The 20,491-nt window shown below is 44.3% G+C and overlaps 1 pseudogene; it reads left to right on the top strand.

The window, feature by feature from the left end:
* Positions 1-5,156: 5,156 nt before the first annotated feature.
* On the top strand, positions 5,157-14,968 carry LOC148525150 (uncharacterized; annotated as a pseudogene).
* The last annotated feature ends 5,523 nt before the right edge of the window (positions 14,969-20,491 follow it).

Genomic DNA, 20,491 nt, shown 5'->3' on the forward strand with positions numbered 1-20,491 from the left:
GCAGGCGGCCTCCCACCCTGGGATCCCCCAAAGGGAGGCCCGGACCGTCAGGCCGCAGGCTTGTCATCTGGCTTGGGGGCTGGACGTCTGGTACTCCATGCCTGCTTCCGGGGCGTGGCCGATTTCTTAGGGCCAGCCTGTCAAGGAAACGACTGTGGTTTGGGCCTGCCCTGGGCCCTAGATGACCGAAAGGACGATGGTCCAGAACCAGAAGGAGCAGCGGCCGACGGGAGACAAGCCGATTTGGCTGCCGCCAGCGTGGCCACAATCTTATCCAGATCCGGACCGAAGAGAACTTCTCCGGTAAACGGCAACGCCTCCAGACCCTTTTTGGAATCTGCGTCCGCCTTCCAGGATCGCAGCCACAAGGTGCGACGAGCAGCCACCACTGCTGAAGAAATTCTAGACACCAGAGTACTAATGTCTAGGGCCGCCTCGTTGATATAAGTGGCCGAATCACAGAGATTACCAATCAACTCCGCTTGTTCGGCCGGACAGTCGGAATCAAAAGAAGCCACTAATGAATCCGCCCAGCGCTCCATCACTCTGGCAACCCAGCAAATGGCCATAGCCGGCCGTGCTGCCCCCCCCGCAAGGGAATAAGTGGATTTCAGGCAGATCTCCACCTTGCGGTCCGTAGCATCCTTAAGGGAGGACATAGATGGCATCGGCAAAGTGGCACTACGAACAAGACGGGTCACGTGAGAATCCACCTGTGGAGGGGATTCCCACTTTGCAAAATAATTATCCGCAAACGGATAAGCCACCGCCAGGCGTCTCTGCGGCTGGTATCTTTTGCCAGGCTGTTTCCACGCCTCCTCTAAATGGTCCACCAACTGACCCAAAAGAGGAAAGACTGTGGCATCGCCCTTCACATCTTTGAAAAAGGCATACTTAGATTTAGCCGCTGGGGGAACTTCGTCCTCAATCACCAAGGCTGTGCGGACCGCCCGAATAAGTCCAGGAATATATACTTTGGACTTAGCATCAGCGTCCTTAGTATGGAGAGGTTCCTGATCGTAAGGATCCAGAATCTCCCCATCATCAGACGTCCTCTCGTCATCCTCATAAGGAGCCGATAGAGACGCCACCCGGCCGTTTATGCGGCCGCATCACAGACTCCCCTTGCAACACATCCGACAAGTGCTGTACAGAACTTGTCAGGGAGTTAACCCACGCTGGCTCCTGAGAAACTGGGAGCGGGGAAATAGGGAGACTGTGGGGTACCACCAATTGTCGTGGGAAACCCTGCATGGGTGACGACACCACTGACTGCTGGGATAAACCCATCGGTGTAAACGCGGGCTGCGGAGCTAACTGGCCCACTAAGGCTGTAAGCGCCTGAGCGAAACAAGCCCAGGGCGGCTCCTGTACCGGTGCTGTAACCGTAATAGGCCGCGCCATGGACAAACACTGCCGGCAAAGGCCCTCCGCGCTATCCTCCCCCTCCGCTAACGGTACTTTACACGTAGTACACTGTAGCCGGAGGGGAAAATCACTTTCGGACATGATGGCACCACGTATGTGACCTCTCTCACCAATTATAACTTAAATAGGCGAGAGACCACCCTGCAGCACCGCACCGCAAGGGCTTAGCAGAAAGAACAGGGACAGTAATAAAGCTGACAGTTTAGAGAAAAGTTACAGGCAGCAGCGCTAGCACAGTCACATACAATGCAAAGAAAATCAATTCCTGCACTAACAGCGCTGATCACTCAACTACGCAGACACAGGGCCTGGTAGGACACAGCGCTGCATACACAGACCTGACCACAGCGGAGGAGAGGTATGCGGGGGGACCCAGACCACGATGCTTCCGTCCAGCGCTTCCAGCAGCGTTCACCATGCGTTCTGGAGAAGATGGCCAGGAGCAGAGAGGAGGCTGGCCTGGGGGAGGAGCGGTGCCACAGGACCAGTCGGCAGCGTGCAGAGAGGGCTGTGTGCAGCGGGGGAGGCGCCGGCTGTGAGACAGGGAAGGCGCGCTCCCCTGGCATGCATTTAACCCCTGGGATGCCACAGCGCTACCGCTCTGCTGCGGTCCACTGTCCCAGGGGGTAGTGGAAAGCGCAGGTTGGTCGCCTGGCTCCATGCTGCAGCCAGTCCCCAGGGAGCCCCCTGCCTGGGGACTTAGGACCATGTGACCAGCGGGGACCCACCGCGGGACCCCACTGCTTACCTTTGTCCCCTTGGATCCGGCCATGGTCCGGAACATCTGGGGTCACCGCTAGCTGTGACCCCAGATGCTCACCAGCATCCCCGGATCGGTACCGGCGTTCTGGTACCGGCGGGGGTGTAGGGAAGACAGCATGGACATCAGGACTGACTGTCCATGCTGTACATCCAGATGTGCAGCCAAAGCTGCACTGAAGAAAGCTTCAGGGGCTCTTCTAGCCCCCACTCCGACAGGTGCACCCGACTCCGGCCGGGCACCAAACTAAACTGAGGTGCCTTGGCTCGGGGGCGGGGCATAGGAGGGGGACCCTAGTGCATCCTGGGAGGCTGAAAAGCTTAACTCTATGGTGCCCAGCGACTGACTGACGGTCCTGTGGATACCCTATGGACCCTGAAGTAGAAAAAACTTTTATTTGTACCAGTCAGCCGCAATCCCTTCCACACACTTCTCTCTGTGATCCCTCACATTCCCCCATATCAGTGACATCCCCATACATTCCCCTCTTTCTCTCTCTCAATGATCCTCACCAGATTCTCCTCTCTCAGCGATCCCCCCACATTCCCCTTTCTCTGTCAGCAATCCCCCCACATCCACTCTGTGTGTAAGTGACCCCCCACATATTCCCATCATGCATGCACGCGCGCACACACACACACACACACACACACACCTGCCTGTCAGATATATGCCTTACTCACCTACTTATCTTCTTTCTCTCGATAAGCCCCGCCACCTTTGCTTTCTCCAACCTCTCTGGTTCCTGGGAAAGGAAACCTGGCTCCCCATTGGTCGATGGCAGCCATATTTCTGTAGCCTTCTTTGGGCAGCCACTTTCTGTTAGCCCCTAGTGCAGCCTCAGTCTGTCACATCTCTCACTCGTGTTACAGGCACAGTCACACAGAGTGGCTGGGGAAGGAGCAGGAGTACCCAAATCATTAATGGCACCTAGCTTGCCCCCAAAGGCTGGTAAGTCCTTCCCTGGCAGGGCCCCTCTCTTTGTCCGGGCCTGGGATACCAGACCCGGCAGTCCACCCCTGATGTCCGCCCTGGGGGTGAGAGTGAGAGACACATGGGATGGGGCTGTCAAAGTCAAATAATTGGATATGATCGCATTACAATTATTATCTGATGATATAGTAGTCTATGGTCGGATGACGTGTTACTAGGACGCTACTTTGTGTCGGTGCAATCCAATGCGCACAACTGCGAAACCACAATACACATACACTGACACACATAATGCACACACACATATATATATATGTATATATATATATATACACACATTGACATACGTATACAATGTGATCATTTGAGGACTGAGCCATACCCCTGATGACACCGTTTGAACTGACCAATGACCAGAGTGACCAGAAGCAAGAACCAATGAGAACCTGTCAATTTGTCCCTTTGTTAACTCTGAAACCTGTAAGGTATATAAGTTGTGGGCTGACCTCGGTGTAAAGCAATCTTCTAGCAACCACAGACTTCTGGATTGATGACTGTATACTGGGACCAGTGCGCACGCGTATGTATCGGCTGTACTATTTTCATCGCATTTTACTCTAATTGTTAAATCTTACATCGTTTTATCCCTTTTATATAAATAACTTTTTGTGCTTTGAAACCACACGTTTGGACTGGAAAGCAATTCTTTCTTAAGCGACTTGCAGCGCTAAATAGTGACTTATAGGAATCAATAGATGGGGGCTTGCGACTGATATCACGCTACCGGAAATTACGTAAAGTGCACGGATTTCGGTTCCTCAACAAAGGGTGGACGCGGGTAAGAACGCAATGTGTTTAAAGCCTGTTTTGTACTCTGTGTTGTGAAACCGAATATCTGTTTTTGTGTAATCTAGGAAGCACTGATTAGAATCCAGGGACAAGAGAGAAAAGTCTGTTTCTTTTATTGTCACTTTTGCGCTGCAATAGGCAATTTGCAAATAGCGTTTGCCTCTTCCCTGTAGTACTGCCACATGTTTAAGCAATTGTTGTGATAGATAGTCTTATCACTTGTTAAAACCTCTGAATAGGTATTGTCACGGGGGAAAGCATTTTTCTGGCCAGAAAACAAAGGTACAGTATATGAATGTGAACGTATGCTTGTGATGTGAAAAGGAAAAGAAAAATGGAGAAAAGGTTTTACCTTTTTGAACTGTTGAAATAGACAGGGCCGGCAAGGTGTCCAAAAGGTGGGTAGGACAGCCGTAGCAGTATACATAGCAGGTATAACTGGGCGAGAAACCGTAGTTTGTTTCTCGGTCGACTCCCAATTGTAATCGCAAAGTCCATTGATAAGTTAGTGTCTCTGGGCAATGTGATCGGACCGCATAGTTGTGGGAACCGTGATTGTGAATTGGGTGTGGTGGAGAAAATCACTGGCAAGAGTAAGCTTGAATACTTAAATTCTACCAGTTGGAGAGTAACTCAAAGTAGGAAGCGGTCGGACAAAGTTTTGTGTAATTTGTGCGGAAAGCAGAATAATTGCATAGGCTATTTTCTGTTTCCTCGTTGTGTACGCTAACAAAAAACGCTTAGTGGTCGGCTGTGCACAGTGGGTGGAAGTGAGTGGACGCAGCTTGTTTAATTCGTCCACTGGTTGAAATCTCTATTGAAAGTAGCCAAAGCGTTGTCCCAGATGGGTGCTAAGCAGTCGCTAGGGATGGACGATGAGGTGCTGCTTATGGATGGGCTGACTGGTTCGGCAAGGTATATAATGAATGTGAAATATGGCACGTACGCTACAGCATACTGCGACATATGGGTCAAGATGACCAAAGGATGTATGAAACCCTTTCCCAAAGTTGGCAGTTTCGATTCGGAGGTACTAAGTAATGTTAGAGATAACATATGTTTAGTCAAATCTTTGAAGAAAAGAGTAAAGTATAATGATTGTTTAAAGTTATGGCAGCACGAGGGGAACACGTGGCAAGGTGGTGTATGCATGTCACAAAGCCGCATACTCACGCCGCAAAGCAGCATGCCGCCAGGTAGCAAACCCACGCTGCAAGGTAGCGTTACCACACATAAAGAAGAGAGCACATGCACACCTCCACCGCCATATGCGGCCATAGGTGAAAGTACAGCCGATACCAAAAATAAAAAAATCGTAACAAGTAACTTATACCCTGTTTTAAGTCACCTCAAGGAAAATGTTGTTGTAGAAGATGATGAACCCACTGTAATTTCAGCCATTGCACATACTGTTAATATACTAGATGTTCCACAGAGAGGAAAGGCAGCGATCCAACCACCAGGGGCAGCAGCTGAAATTGGTGAGAGTAGTGGAGACCATGGTAGAAGAGGTAACATCCATAGTACCGAAACAATAAGTCCAGTAATTAATCCAGAACATAGTGATGTGGTAGGTATACATCCTGTCCGTACAAGTGCAGTTCCCAATGAGAAACCGGACAAAGATGGTATAGTTCCCATCAGGAATGTAGCAAAGCAATGTCCATGTAAGAGAGCAGAATTGCATTCAATTATGTCAGACTTCCCAGACCCTAGGAAAGAGTTAGCCAAATGCCAGAAATTTGTTAAAGATTTAGGTAATGCTCACGAACCAACGAATAAAGATTGGCGAGTGGTGTTAAGGGCCTGTCTTCCTTCCAATACTGATGTACAAAAGTTTATTGCGGATTGTATATTGGAGGAGGATCAATCCTTAATGGACGAGAATAACCAGGTAAATATAAAATGTATAATCACACAATTGGCCATATATTTTCCAGTGGTAGTGAACTGGAGTAAAATTTTCACTATTAAACAAAAAGATAGTGAATCTGCAGCAGATTATTTTACCAGAGCGCTGCTAGCAATAACCCAGTAGACAGAGATAGCAGATTTTAAAGATGATGTACACCACAGGGAAGTAGCTGTTACGGTACTAATGGATGGTCTCAAAGATAATCTAAAGACCAGGGTGCAAACCTCTCTACCTAACTGGAGAGGAATTACTGTAGATGCACTTAGAGAATCTGCCGTAGAACATGATAAGAACATTTCCAGGAAGAAAGAGGCACAGAGTGAGAAGTTAATGGTAGTGAGCATTCAGGCTTTAGAGGGATTACCTACACAGTCACATAACTACAACACATACCAGCAACAAAGTTATACAGTAAGGTGTTATAATTGCAGTAAAGAAGGACACCTAAAGAGGGACTGTAAATCGAGAAATTGGGGGCCACCTAAGAAGGGAACACATAGATACACACAGAGAGGGCACTTGCAAGATTCAGGAAATTTCCAGCGGTTACCCACTCACATAGTGACAGCAAACGCTCTGCTGGAGGATGATAATCAGTGCTAGGGGTCAGGTCATACCTGTAGTCTACAGCCAGTCAGGTTAATTGAGAATACTAGGGAAGAACCAACAATGACAGTTGATATATCTGGTACTAAACACACTTTTCTTGTAGATACAGGGGCGACCAGATCCGTGATAACTTCTCCATTTAATTTACAGTTTACCAACAAGACCATACCAGCAATGGGAGTAACGGGGAGGGTATAGCATTACCCTTTAACCAGATCTCCAGAGGTTACTATCGGGCTACTGCAAACCAAGCATTCTTTTCTCCTGGCAGCGGCGGCTCCTGCTAACCTGCTGGGAAGGGATTTGCTGTGTAAAATGGGATGTGTCATATACTGTACCCCTGATGATATATTCCTAGATATACCGGAAAAGGTTGCGCATGAGGTACAGGATATATTGGACACACCACAAAGATTAATGTTGCACTCTGCCATTCTAGAACAAAGTCCATCTCAGGTAAAAGAGATAATATTGCAAATACCGGGTTCCCTCTGGACCAAAGCTGGACAGGACACTGGATTGATGGCAAATGTAGCCCCTGTAATGGTTAACTTGAAGAGTGGTAGGCAGGCTCCAATAATACCTCAGTACCCATTAAAGCCTGAGGTGGAGCTAAGGGTGTATCCCATAATTGCGAGGTTATTGCAACAAGGGATTTTAATTCGTATAGCTAGTCCAGGCAACAGTCCCATTTTTCCAGTGAAGAAGACTAGGGGGAGGGGCTATAGATTAGTACAGGATCTTAGGGGGGTTAATAAAGTTGTTGAAAGCCAATTCCCCGTAGTGCCCAATCAAGCTGTCATCCTCATGCAGATTCCACCATCTGCTACTCATTTCACTGTTATTGATTTATGTTCTGCATTCTTCTCTGTTCCTCTTCACCCTTACTGTCAATACCTATTTGCATTCTCCTACAGAGGGGTACAATATACATGGACGCGATTGCCACAGGGTTTCATAGATAGCCCCAGTATTTTCTCTCAGGCTTTACACGACTGTTTGCAATCTTTTCAATGAAGCAATGGGTCTGTCCTCATTCAATATGTAGATGATTTGTTGTTGTGCTCTGATTCTTTTATGTCATGTTTAAATGATACTAAACTATTGTTGCTTCATCTTTCACAAACAGGGCACAAGGTTGCAAAGGACAAATTACAGCCATGCCAGACTAAGGTCAAATACTTGGGAAACTGTCTAACCCAGGGGCTAAGACACTTGACAACGGACAGAATTCATGCCATATAGACCATGACACTGCCGCAAAACCAGCAGCAAATCCGTACTTTTTTAAGCATGTGTGGATACTGCAGAATGTGGATCCCAGGTTTTTCTATTTTGGCATTACCATTGCAGGCTTTCCTTAACCTTAAGGATAGTCTGACGAGAGCATCTGCCTTGGCAATACCAGATTATGAAAAACCTTTTGAGTTATATTGTACGGAAGCTGATGGCTGCACAACAGGTGTCCTCACATAGAAACATGGTGACGCTAGCAGACCTGTAGCATACTACAGTGCACAATTGGACACTGTGGCAAGATCACTCCCTACATGTTTAAGAAGTGTAGCTGCAACTGTTCTTCTGGTAAATAAGAGCGAGGACATAGTATTAGGGCATGATGCAACTGTCTATACACCACATGCAGTATCTGCTTTGTTGAATTCAGCCCAAACCAGACATGTCTCTTCAGCAAGTTTAATAAAATGGGAACTAGCTCTGATGGCACCTACAAATATTACCATTAAATGGTGCAATACGTTAATCCAGCAATGTACTTACCATATGTGCCTCGAGATGCACAAAGGGTGGAAGGAGGTGAGTTTCTGGTTGAAGGTGAGTTTTGCAGGTATACTGACACACATGATTGCATGGAATATTTTAATCAGACCTTTACTGCAAGACCAGATATACGTGACACACCATTAGAAGATGTAGATTTGACGTTTTACGTGGATGGGAGTTGTCATAGACAGACAGTCACAGGATAATTAGGCCCAGGTTATGCTGTTGTAAATGATGAGGATGTTGTAGAAGCTGAACCACTTGGTCCACCTCACTCAGCCCAGGTGGCTGAACTGGTGGCATCAAGGAGAGCGTGTGAGTTGGCAGAAGGTAAATCAGCTAACATATACACTGATTTTAGGTACGCCTTCAGGGTAGTACATGATTTTGGGGCTCTTTGGCATCTTAGGAACTTTATGACAGCAGCAGGCACACCAGTAGAACATTCACAACACATAAAAGGACTTCTGATAGCAATTCAGTTACCAAAGGCAGTAGCTGTCATCAAATGCAAATGCCACACATGCGAAGAAGACCTGGTATCAATGGGCAATAACAGAGCAGATGAAGCTGCCAAATGGGCAGCAGGGTTACGCATAAATATACCAACTAACAAAGTGATGGTCTTCCAGACGATAGACACACAGAAATGAATTGAAATGCAAGATTTGTGTTCCCTACAGGAAAAGGTGGTCAGGAGATCAAAGGGATGTGGTCAGAAGTCCTCTGGACTCTGGAGAGATGGACAAGGTAGGCCTGTTGCTCCCAGGGCATACTACCCAAGCCCGGCTGAGGCAGCGCATGGTCTTATTCACCTGGGAAAAGAAGGTATGTGCAAGTTGGTCAGAGCATATTGGTGTGCACCAGGCTTTTCTTCTCAAGCTGGAAAGAGGGCAATGTCCTGTTTGACTTGTTTGAGCAAAAATGTTGGGAAGTCAATACCAACCGAGCCATCCCATATACCTCCGACAGATGGTCCTTTTCAGGTAATACAATCATTCAATTACCACCTTGCAGGAATTTCAAGTATGTATTAGTTTGTACTGATGTATTTTCTAATTGGGTAGAGGCATATCCAGCTGCCACTAATACTGCTGTTTTTACTGCTAAAAAGATTGTTCAGATGTTTGTATGCAGATACGGTATCCCTAGAATCATAGAAAGTGATCAGGGTACTCATTTCACTGGTGATGTTTTCCAGAACATGTGTAAGCTTATGGGAATTAATAGTAGACTTCACAAACCCTACCGACCGCAAGCCAGTGCAAAGGTGGAGAGAGTGAACGGTACTATTAAGAATAAACTGACTAAGATCATGGCTGAAACTGGATTAGGATGGCCAGAAGCCTTACTGCTCATCCTCCATAGCATCAGAACCACTCCCAGATCTCCTCTTAATCTGTTCCCCTTTGAGATACTGTTTGGAAGGCAACCTCATTTGATTATAAGTCCACATGATGATTTGAAGAGTAATAATGAGGTTACTGTGCAATATCTTATAAAAATGAGTAGACAGCTGAAACAACAGAAACTGAAAATGTTGTTACCTGATATGCCAGAAACAAACTGTCATGATGTTGAACCTGTAGAATATGTTATGATCCAAAATTTCTTACGCTCAGGTTGTTTGACAGACCAGTGGGAAGGTCCTTACCAGGTGTTGACGACAAGTACCACATCTTTGAAGGTAGCAGGAAGAGATACCTGGGTCCATTCCACTCACTGCAGAAAGGTCAACCACCCGAAGGAAGTACAAGGCAAAGTCGAGACAGACAACGTGGACCTGTCGATTGCAAGCCTGTTCCAGGAGAACTAAAGACTGTAGTGAAAACACCTGAGCCAGAGACGTGTACATACAGATTACTATTCTAGCAATGGAGTGGTGGTCTGTTTCTTTTTCTTGTTCCAGGGTTCTTCTCATTCTTATTTGTTTCAGGATTTCCTATTTCTGTGATGGAGGACAGATGACGGAGGGGGAGGCCGATAATTATGTTGATAGAGTGGAGTCAGAGGAGAGAGCAATAGAACAATCAGGGCAACCTACGGTCGAACTCAGTTCAGGGATTGTTAAGAGATCTGTTAGCCATGGAACTCGGAGACAGTATAAGGGGCTATTGTCTGAGGAATAATGTATCTGTGAGTACTGTGGATCCCTAGTTGATGAGAAATGCATCCAACAATGCCAGTCCAAGAGTAATCTGTATTTGGGCGAGCATCCCTTAGAGGATTACCATTCCTTAGTGGGTAAGGTCTTAAACCAGACTGAATGTTGGGTGTGTACTTACATGCCTCAGGGACAACATAATGTAGGATTAGTACCATTCCCATTAAACTTCTCTGAGGTCCTTGAATTACAGGGAGGGAGGTCCATAGATGGGAAGTATAACATCACGAGGTCCCCTATTTTAAAGCTCCACCAATACTCCATAGATCGGGCTTTGTTGTGTCTGAACATTTCATACATAGAAAGACTGGAGAATTGGGAAGCAGATTTATTGGATCAGACAATGGCTCGCCACAATAGTAGTGACGAACGCCAGAGACGAGGACATAAGAACAAACCGAATGTGGTATTTATTGGAAAAGCTCCTATGGGTTATTGTAAAAATGTTATTCATGCTGAAACATGTCTTGAGCAGATGAGGACAATAGGCATAGGTAGTTTTGTTAAAACTTTGTGATATTGTGCAAGATCATAATATACCTTATGTCCTCCCACATAATGTATACTATGTTTGTGGAAGAAGGGCTTATTCATGGTTATCTCCGAGTTCCAAGGGTTTATGTTTTATAGGTAAATTGGTCCCAGAGGTGATGACCCTTACACATGATGAAATTATTGGAATCCATAAAACCACACCACCTCCATACATACACATGCAGTATGAACATTGTGACAAAATAAATATGATCCCTGGTGAAGAACATATAGCCACGCAGTTATTAGTGAAACAACTGGCTTCCAAATTTTGGTAGCATTAGATCCCACCAAGATCACTCGGGGATCTTTACATTTTAGATATATCCAAGACCTGGCTAAATTAATAGACAACATCACCGATATCTATGATGACACTTTCAGGTATACGAGTAAGGAGCTACAGGCTTATAAAAAGGAACTGGTACAACACAGGCTAGTGTTAAACTACCTGACAGCTATTACTGGTGGATATTGTGTGACTTTGGCCACCCAATTTGGTGTCAAATGTTGCACTTACATCACCAATAATACTAATGATCCCAAAGAGGTGATTGACCGGAGAATGGATGAAATCCTACAACTGAAATGGGAATTTCGGAAGGGCCATAATACATCCTTGTACGATACTGAGATAAAGGTAGAGGAATGGTTCTCATGGCTAAACCCTGTAAAATGGTTCTCCGGTCTAGGGCAGTGGGTCCAGGAAATGATTGCTAGTGTAGGTAAGCTCCTTATTCTTATACTTGTTGTCATTTTAGTAATTGGTTTATGTGTCAGATGTGTTCCTACTGTATTGAAGTGTGGAAAATGTACCACCAAGGTAAATCGTGAAAGTGAAATCCTAATGGTGGTGAGTGGTGGTGGTATAGGTACTAAGGTTGATAAAGAACTGCATTACAATCCTGAAATTGAATTTACAATCAGATAATAACGTGAATAGGCTTGGTCATGTATAATAAAATATATTGTAAATGTTCCTTTAAACATCATAGATAATGTAGTCTCAATTCCCCCTAACTTCCTTTATAAGTTCGATGAGGTCCCACATCCTACCAATGGTCCCCTATAAATCCACTGAGTGCGTACAGTCAGGTGCATAAATATTGGGACATTGATAGAATTTTCATATTTTGGCCTCTATTCACCACCACAATGGCTTTGAAATTAAACAAAAAAGATGTGCTTTAACTGCAGACTTTCAGATTTAATTTGAGGGTAATTACATCCAAATCAGGTGAACGGTGTAGGAATTACAACGGTTTCTATATGTGCCTCCCACTTTTAAAGGGGCCAAAAGTAATGGGACTATCAACTCAAAAGCTATTTCATGGACAGGTGTGGGCTATTCCCTCGTTATTTCATTATCAATTAAGCAGGTAAGAGATCTGGAGATGATTCTAGGTGTGACATTTGCATTTGGAATCAGTTGCTGTCGACTCTCAAAATGAGATCCAAAGAGCTGTCACTATCAGTGAAGCAAGCCATCATTAGGCTGAAAAATCAAAACAAACCCATCAGAGAGATAGCAAAAACATTAGGTGTGGCCAAATCAACTGTTTGGAACATTCTTAAAAAGAAAGAATGCACCGCAGAGCTCAGCAATGCCAAAAGACCCGGGAAGACCACGGAAAACAACTGTGGTGGATGACAGAAGAATTATTTCCTTGGTGAAGAAAAACCCCTTCACAACAGTTGGCCAAATCAAGAACACTCTCCAGGAGGTAGGTGTATATGTGTCAAAGTCAACAATCAAGAGAAGACTTCACAAGAGTGAATATAGAGGGTTTACCACAAGATGTAAACCATTGGTGAGCCTCAAAAACCAGATTAGAGTTTGCCAAACAACATCTAAAAAAGCCATTACAGTTCTGGAACAACATCCTATGGACAGATGAGACAAAGATCAACTTGTACCAGAGTGATGAGAAGAGAAGAGTATGGAGAAGGAAAGGAACTGCTCATGATCCAAAACATACCACCTCATCAGTGAAGCATGGTGGTGGTAGTGTCATGGGGTGGGCATGTATGACTTCCAATGGAACTGGTTCCCTTGTATTTATTGATGATGTGACTGCTGACAAAAGCAGCAGAATGAATTCTGAAGTGTTCCGGGCAATATTATATGCTCATATTCAGTCAAATGCTTCAGAACTCATTGGATGGCGCTTCACAGTGCAGATGGACAATGACTGAAGGGAAAATGCCACAAGAACAAGCAGGAACTGAACACATTTGTAGTAGAGGCCTGGCAGAGCATCACCAGGGATGAAACCCAACGTCTGGTGATGTCTATGCATTCCAGACTTCACATTGTAATTGCCTGCAAAGGATTTGCAACAAAGTATTAAAAAGTGAAAGTTAGATTTAGGATTGTTTAGTTTGTCCCATTACTTTTGGCCCCTTAAAAAGTGGGAGGCACATATAGAAACCATTGTAATTCCTACACCATTCACCTGATTTGGATGTAATTACCCTCAAATTAAATCTGAAAGTCTGCAGTTAAAGCACATCTTGTTTGTTTCATTTGAAAGCCATTGTGGTGGTGAATAGAGGCCAAAATATGAAAATTCTGTCAATGTCCCAATATATATGCACCTGGCTGTATAAGGGTTGTTTTACCCTTTCCTGAGGTGCACTATTGATGGTTCAATGACCAAATTGTTTCATACCGTATAGAACATTAGATAATAATTTATTATGCATGAGTAAAAAGGTTAAGAATAAAATGTGATAGTTTTATGTTTGCTATCAAAGTGTGGACTGTCAAAGTCAAATAATTGGATATGATCGCGTTACAATTATTATCTGACGATATAGTCATCTATGGTCGGATGACGTATTACTAGGACGCTACTTTGTGTCGGTGCAATCCAATGCACACAAATGTGAATCTACAATACACATACACTGAAGCACATAACACACACACATATATATATATATATATACATAGACGTTCGTATGTATATTCACATATACGTACACATAGACGCTCATATGCGTATTCACATACATACAGACACATATTTGCTATTTCAATACACAGATGCACATATGTTAACGCATATGTACAAAATGGTTCCCACACATTATAGTTAATAACCAGTGTTATTAAAGGTATTGTTATCTAATAATTATGATGTAATATGTACTTAAAAGAGATCTAGGTTTAGAATACAGTGGACATGTCATGTTTGGTATCATACTATATCCCTGTTTATTTTCAGACATCCGTTTCTATCGGCAAAGAAGTCGCATCATGCGTCTGCTAGTTATGGATGATAGGGAGTTATTGAATAGAATGTTATAACTTATATGCAGTGTTGTAGCCAGTTTTAACCAGTTGTTCGGCGGGAAGCTACACAATGTGATCATTTGAGGACTGAGCCATACCCCTGATGACAACGTATGAACTGACCAATGACCAGAGTGCATACAGAGAAAACAGGGGGAAAGAAGTACTCTCTTTTATGGGGCACTCAACCTACCTCTTTAGTATAATAATTTAAAAATTAACTTTTAATAGTATGCCACTAAAAAATTTTTTTAGACATGAAATATCAACAGAAGAAAAAACTATACATACATGACATAGAATAAAAAAACAAACATTGAATCTGGCCAATTATAGGTCCAGTTACTAAAAAACTGCCTGACTGTAATCAGAGAAAACTCTTAATTCCTGGTTGTGGTAAATTAGACACAATAGTCATAACATCAAACGTCAGACAGTTGGCGAAAATTATTATCAGAGAATATATACATATATATGTAGATCAGGAAAAAAGGATTTTTTTTGCTAATAGCATTGATGACCACCAATTCTAATAATAGTCCTGTATATACAGGTTGAATACACTGTTATGTATCTATGAATTGAAGCAAAAAACCTTTGAAATAAATAGGTATCAAAGTATAAGATACTGTTCTGATTATGTTTATATGATCTATACATTCTCAGAAAAACAGGTATTGGAGCAATAACAAGTAATTGAGTAGTGAAAAAGCATAATAATATCCAATTAGTAAATTAATATATGCAGATATCAAAAATACTACCAGAGTGACCAGAAGCAAGAACCAATGAGAACCTGTCAATTTGTCCCTTTGTTAACTCTGAAACCTGTAAGGTATATAAGTTGTGGGCTGACCTCAGTGTACAGGCATCTTCTAGCGACCGCAGACTTCTGTATTGATGACTGTACACTGGGACCAGTGCGCACGCATATGTATCGGCTGTACTATTTTCATTGCTTTTTACTCTTATTGTTAAATCTTACATCGTGTTATCCCTTTTACATAAATAACTTTTTCTGCTTTGGAACCACATGATTGGACTGGAAAGCAATTCTTTCTTAAGCGACTTGCAGCGCTTAATAGTGACTTATAGGAATCAATAGGGCTGTGAGACAGGGGCTGGGGTGAGGCTGAGAGAAACAGGTTGGGGAGAGGCTGAGAGAAACAGGTTGGGGAGACACAGAAGATGAGGCTGTGAGACACAGCGGCTGAAGTGAGGCTGAGATGGAGAGACACAGTGGGAAGAAGCTGGAGAGGCATAGGGGGAATGAAGCTGGAGAGGCATAGGGGGAATGAAGCTGGAGAGGCATAGGGGGAATGAAGCTGGAGAGGCATAGGGGGAATGAAGCTGGAGACACATGGATAGTGCTGGAGTGACACATGTGAGGAAGAGACTGGAGAGAAAAGGGTTGAGGCTGGTGCAATACAGGCGAGGATGATGCTGGTGAGACATGTGGGATGAACAACATGAAAAACATGAGTGTGCCAGGCCCCAATATTTATGTTGCAGCCCTGAATGCCAGCTTCAACTCTTATACTCTGCATCTATTATATTAATTTTACTAGTATATTCTAAGGTATACAGTCAGCGTGTCAAAATTAGTAATGTTGACATGCATAATGTTGACACAAGAATGTTGATAGTTGTGATGTTGACATGGTTTAAATGTTGACTTCTAACATGTTGACATATGAAATGTAACAGATGCCAGGATATATATTGAGCTGGCCAACAGTTGCTTTGCAAAGCCAAGCATCTGCGTACAAAGACACAGCATCGGTCGCAGATCATTCCTTAATCACAGTCCTAAATGAGCTTATGGTCTCGCAGAATGGGCGCGGTAACTGAGCCGCTGATGCCATATTGTTGCATATAGGATCACAGATGCAGGGTGTGCTCCCGAAATGGTTGGGTCATGCTTGCGATCTTTGTTGCCACTCACCGTTATGTCCCCCAAATGCTCCCTCACTAACATTCACTCTGCAAGTAAAAAGTTGCTGCATACGACTACGGTAACATGCCTCAATGACAAAGATGCATGCGCGGTTTACTTCTACTCGCCAAAATATATAAACATCGGCTTTGCTAACAGATCTCAATCAGGACCATTGTGCACACTTTTGCACAAATGTACATGTTTTAGAGAGGGTCCAGGTACAGGTCCAGGTTTTACTGCATAAGGGATTGCAGTCACAGGCTAAACCATGTCACAAAAATGGTCACGACATGCCTGCATTTGAGTTGCAACCCTACTGTTGCCACCCACAAATGGTTCCTGCCGGTCAATCACTTTGAGAATACATCCTCACTGCAAGCAACATCAGTAATGAAACTTGATGCATGCACAGTGCGACTCGCACCGATAATCGCTCATCTGCATAAACATTGGCATTGCCTGCAGGGCCGGATTAACAATGGGGCGGATTGAGCTACAGCTCCAGGCCTCCCATTGAAAATAGGCCCACAGGATACAAGGACTGCAGTGCAGACAGGAAAAAAAAAAAGATTTTTTTTTTCCTGTCACCACCGACAGCCCAGCTGACTCACTTATCGGCTCACTCACCTCCCAGCTCACTCACTTACTGGCCGCCCGAAGCTGAGCCCATTGTCACCACCAACCCCGCCTCTCGGCTGCTCGACCTAAGCCCCACCCACTACTGCCCGCCGAAGCCCCGCCCATATGTGCCTTAAGCCCCGCCTCCTGTACGTCCTACTGCAGAGCTGTGTCCTGTGACTGTGCACCAGACCAATCGCCTAGTTCAGGAGGGAAGGCACTTCAGCCCAGCATGTCACATTACACAGGTCAGTGTAATGTTTGGCCCCTGTGTACAATTTATGTATGTTTTGTATATATATTTATTTACATGGCTATATATATGTGTGTGTTAAATTAGGTGGGTACAGGAGCATATAATGTATAAATATGTATATGTATACATATATATATATTAGGGGTGTGCACCGGCCACTTTTCGTGTTTTGTGTTTTGGTTTTGGATCTGGATCTTTCTTCGTGTTTTGGATCTGGATTGGTTTTGCCAAAACCACCCTTGCGTGTTTTGGGTTCTGGGTTTTGTGTTTTGGATCTGTATTTTTTTGAAAAAAAGCATAAAAACAGCTAAAATCACAGAATTTGTAGGTTTTTCTGCTCCTATGCTATTATTAACCTCAATAACCTTAATTTCCACTCATTTCCAGTCTATTCTGAATACCTCACACCTCACAATAGTGTTTTTATGTCCAAAAGGTTGCACCGAGGTAGCTGGATGACTATGCTAAGCGACACAAGTGGGCGGCACAAACACGTGACCCATCTAGGCGTGAAACTGCAGTGGCAGACAGGATGGCATTGAAAAACTAGGCCCCAAACTGTACATAATGCAAAGAAAAAAAAGAGGTGCAAGATGGAATTGTCCTTGGGCCCTCCCACCCACCCTTATGTTGTATAAACAGGACATGCACACTTTAACAAACCAATCATTTCAGCGCCAGGGTCTGCCACACAACTGTGGCTGAAATGATTGGTTCGTTTGGGCCCCCACAAAACAAGCTGGCAATTTATCTGTCCCTGCACAAACTGGCTCTACGGAGGCAAGATGTCATCCTCATCCTCCTCATCCACCGATTCCTCACCCTCTTCAGTGTGTACATCCTCATCCTCACAGAGTATTAATTCGTCCCTGCTGGAACCACAGGTCCCTCTGTACGTTCTGGAGGCTGGTCTCCCTGGAAGAGTTGATAATTCATTTTATGAACATCATCTTCTCCACATTTTGTGGAAGCAACCTCCTACGCCTTTCGCTGACAAGGTTCCCGGCTGCACTAAACACTCTTTCGGAGTACACACTGGAGGGGGGGCAACTCAGGTAAAATAGAGCCAGTTTGTACAGGGACCTCCAAATTGCTTCTTTTTCCTGCCAGTACAGGTACGGACTGTCTGACATGCCTACTTGGATGCTGTCACCGATGTAATCCTTTAACAGACAGACGCACGCTTGTCGCTGCTGCTTTGAGGATTCAAGTGCGGCTACAGCCCACACAATTCACAAAGACAGAAAAAAAAAAGAATATTTTTATTGTTTGTGGAGCACACTTTGAGGGTTACACCACCCTTTAACAGACAGAAGCACGCTTGTCGCTGCTGCTTTGAGGATGCAAGTGCGGCTACAGCCCATACAATTCACAAAGACAGAAAAAAGAAGAAGAATATTTTAATTGTTTGTGTAGAACACTTTGAGGTGTCACCACCCTTTAACAGACAGACGCACGCTTGTCGCTGCTGCTTTAAGGATGCAGGTGCGGCTACAGCCCACACATTTCACAAAGACCAAAAAAAAAAGAACAATATTTTAATTGTTTGTGTAGAACACTTTGAGGTGTCACCACCCTTTAACAGACAGACGCACGCTTGTCGCTGCTGCTTTAAGGATGCAGGTGCGGCTACAGCCCACACAATTCACATAGACAGAAAAAAAAAGAACAATATTTTAATTGTTTGTGTAGCACACTTTGAGGGTGTCACCACCCTTTAACAGACAGACGCACGCTTGTCGCTGCTGCTTTGAGGATGCAAGTGTGGCTACATCGCACACAAGTCACAAACACATTAAAAAAATAGTTTTTTATTTTTTGGAACACTTTGAGAGTTACACCACCCTTTAACAGACAGACGCACGCTTGTCGCTGCTGCTTTAAGGATGCAGGTGCGGCTACAGCCCACACATTTCACAAAGACCGAAAAAAAAAGAACAATATTTTAATTGTTTGTGTAGAACACTTTGAGGGTGTCACCACCCTTTAACAGACAGACGCACGCTTGTCGCTGCTGCTTTAAGGATGCAGGTGCGGCTACAGCCCACACAATTCACATAGACAGAAAAAAGAAGAATATTTTAATTGTTTGTGTAGCACACTTTGAGGGTGTCACCACCCTTTAACAGACAGACGCACGCTTGTCGCTGCTGCTTTAAGGATGCAGGTGCGGCTACAGCCCACACATTTCACAAAGACCAAAAAAAAAAGAACAATATTTTAATTGTTTGTGTAGCACACTTTGAGGGTGTCACCACCCTTTAACAGACAGACGCACGCTTGTCGCTGCTGCTTTAAGGATGCAGGTGCGGCTACAGCCCACACATTTCACAAAGACCAAAAAAAAAAGAACAATATTTTAATTGTTTGTGTAGCACACTTTGAGGGTGTCACCACCCTTTAACAGACAGACGCACGCTTGTCGCTGCTGCTTTAAGGATGCAGGTGCGGCTACAGCCCACACAATTCACAAAGACAGAAAAAAAAAGAACAATATTTTAATTGTTTGTGTAGCACACTTTGAGGGTGTCACCACCCTTTAACAGACAGACGCACGCTTGTCGCTGCTGCTTTAAGGATGCAGGTGCGGCTACAGCCCACACATTTCACAAAGACCAAAAAAAAAAGAACAATATTTTAATTGTTTGTGTAGCACACTTTGAGGGTGTCACCACCCTTTAACAGACAGACGCACGCTTGTCGCTGCTGCTTTAAGGATGCAGGTGCGGCTACAGCCCACACAATTCACAAAGACAGAAAAAAAAAGAACAATATTTTAATTGTTTGTGTAGCACACTTTGAGGGTGTCACCACCCTTTAACAGACAGACGCACGCTTGTCACTGCTGCTTTAAGGATGCAGGTGCGGCTACAGCCCACACAATTCATAAAGACAGAAAAAAAAAGAACAATATTTTAATTGTTTGTGTAGCACACTTTGAGGGTGTCACCACCCTTTAACAGACAGACGCACGCTTGTCGCTGCTGCTTTGAGGATGCAGGTGGAATCTAGACGGGATTTGGAACCGAGGACACACTACCTCCATCAATTGTCTAAATCCCACTGCACTAATGTCGGATACCGGACGCACGTCTAACACCAACATAGCAGTCAAGGCCTCAGTTATACGTTTTGCTTCAGGATGACTGCTGTCGTACTTCATCCTCATCGCTAGGGACTGTTGGAGGGTCAATTGTTTAGTAAAAGTAGTGATGTTCCTACTTCCTCTCTGGGATGATGAACAACTCCCAGCAGCAGCAACAGCACTAGGAGGAAGTGGTTCTTGATCTTTCCCTATTTTATTTTTATCGGAGAAAGTTTGGTCCTCCATTTATGTTATATTGATATATATACGTGCGGCTAAAGCGCACACAAACACAGAAAATATTATTTTATTTTTGCTGGA

Source organism: Taudactylus pleione, unplaced genomic scaffold (assembly GCF_031769625.1).
Source record: "Taudactylus pleione unplaced genomic scaffold, aTauple2 ptg000111l, whole genome shotgun sequence".
Classification (NCBI taxonomy): domain Eukaryota; kingdom Metazoa; phylum Chordata; class Amphibia; order Anura; family Myobatrachidae; genus Taudactylus; species Taudactylus pleione.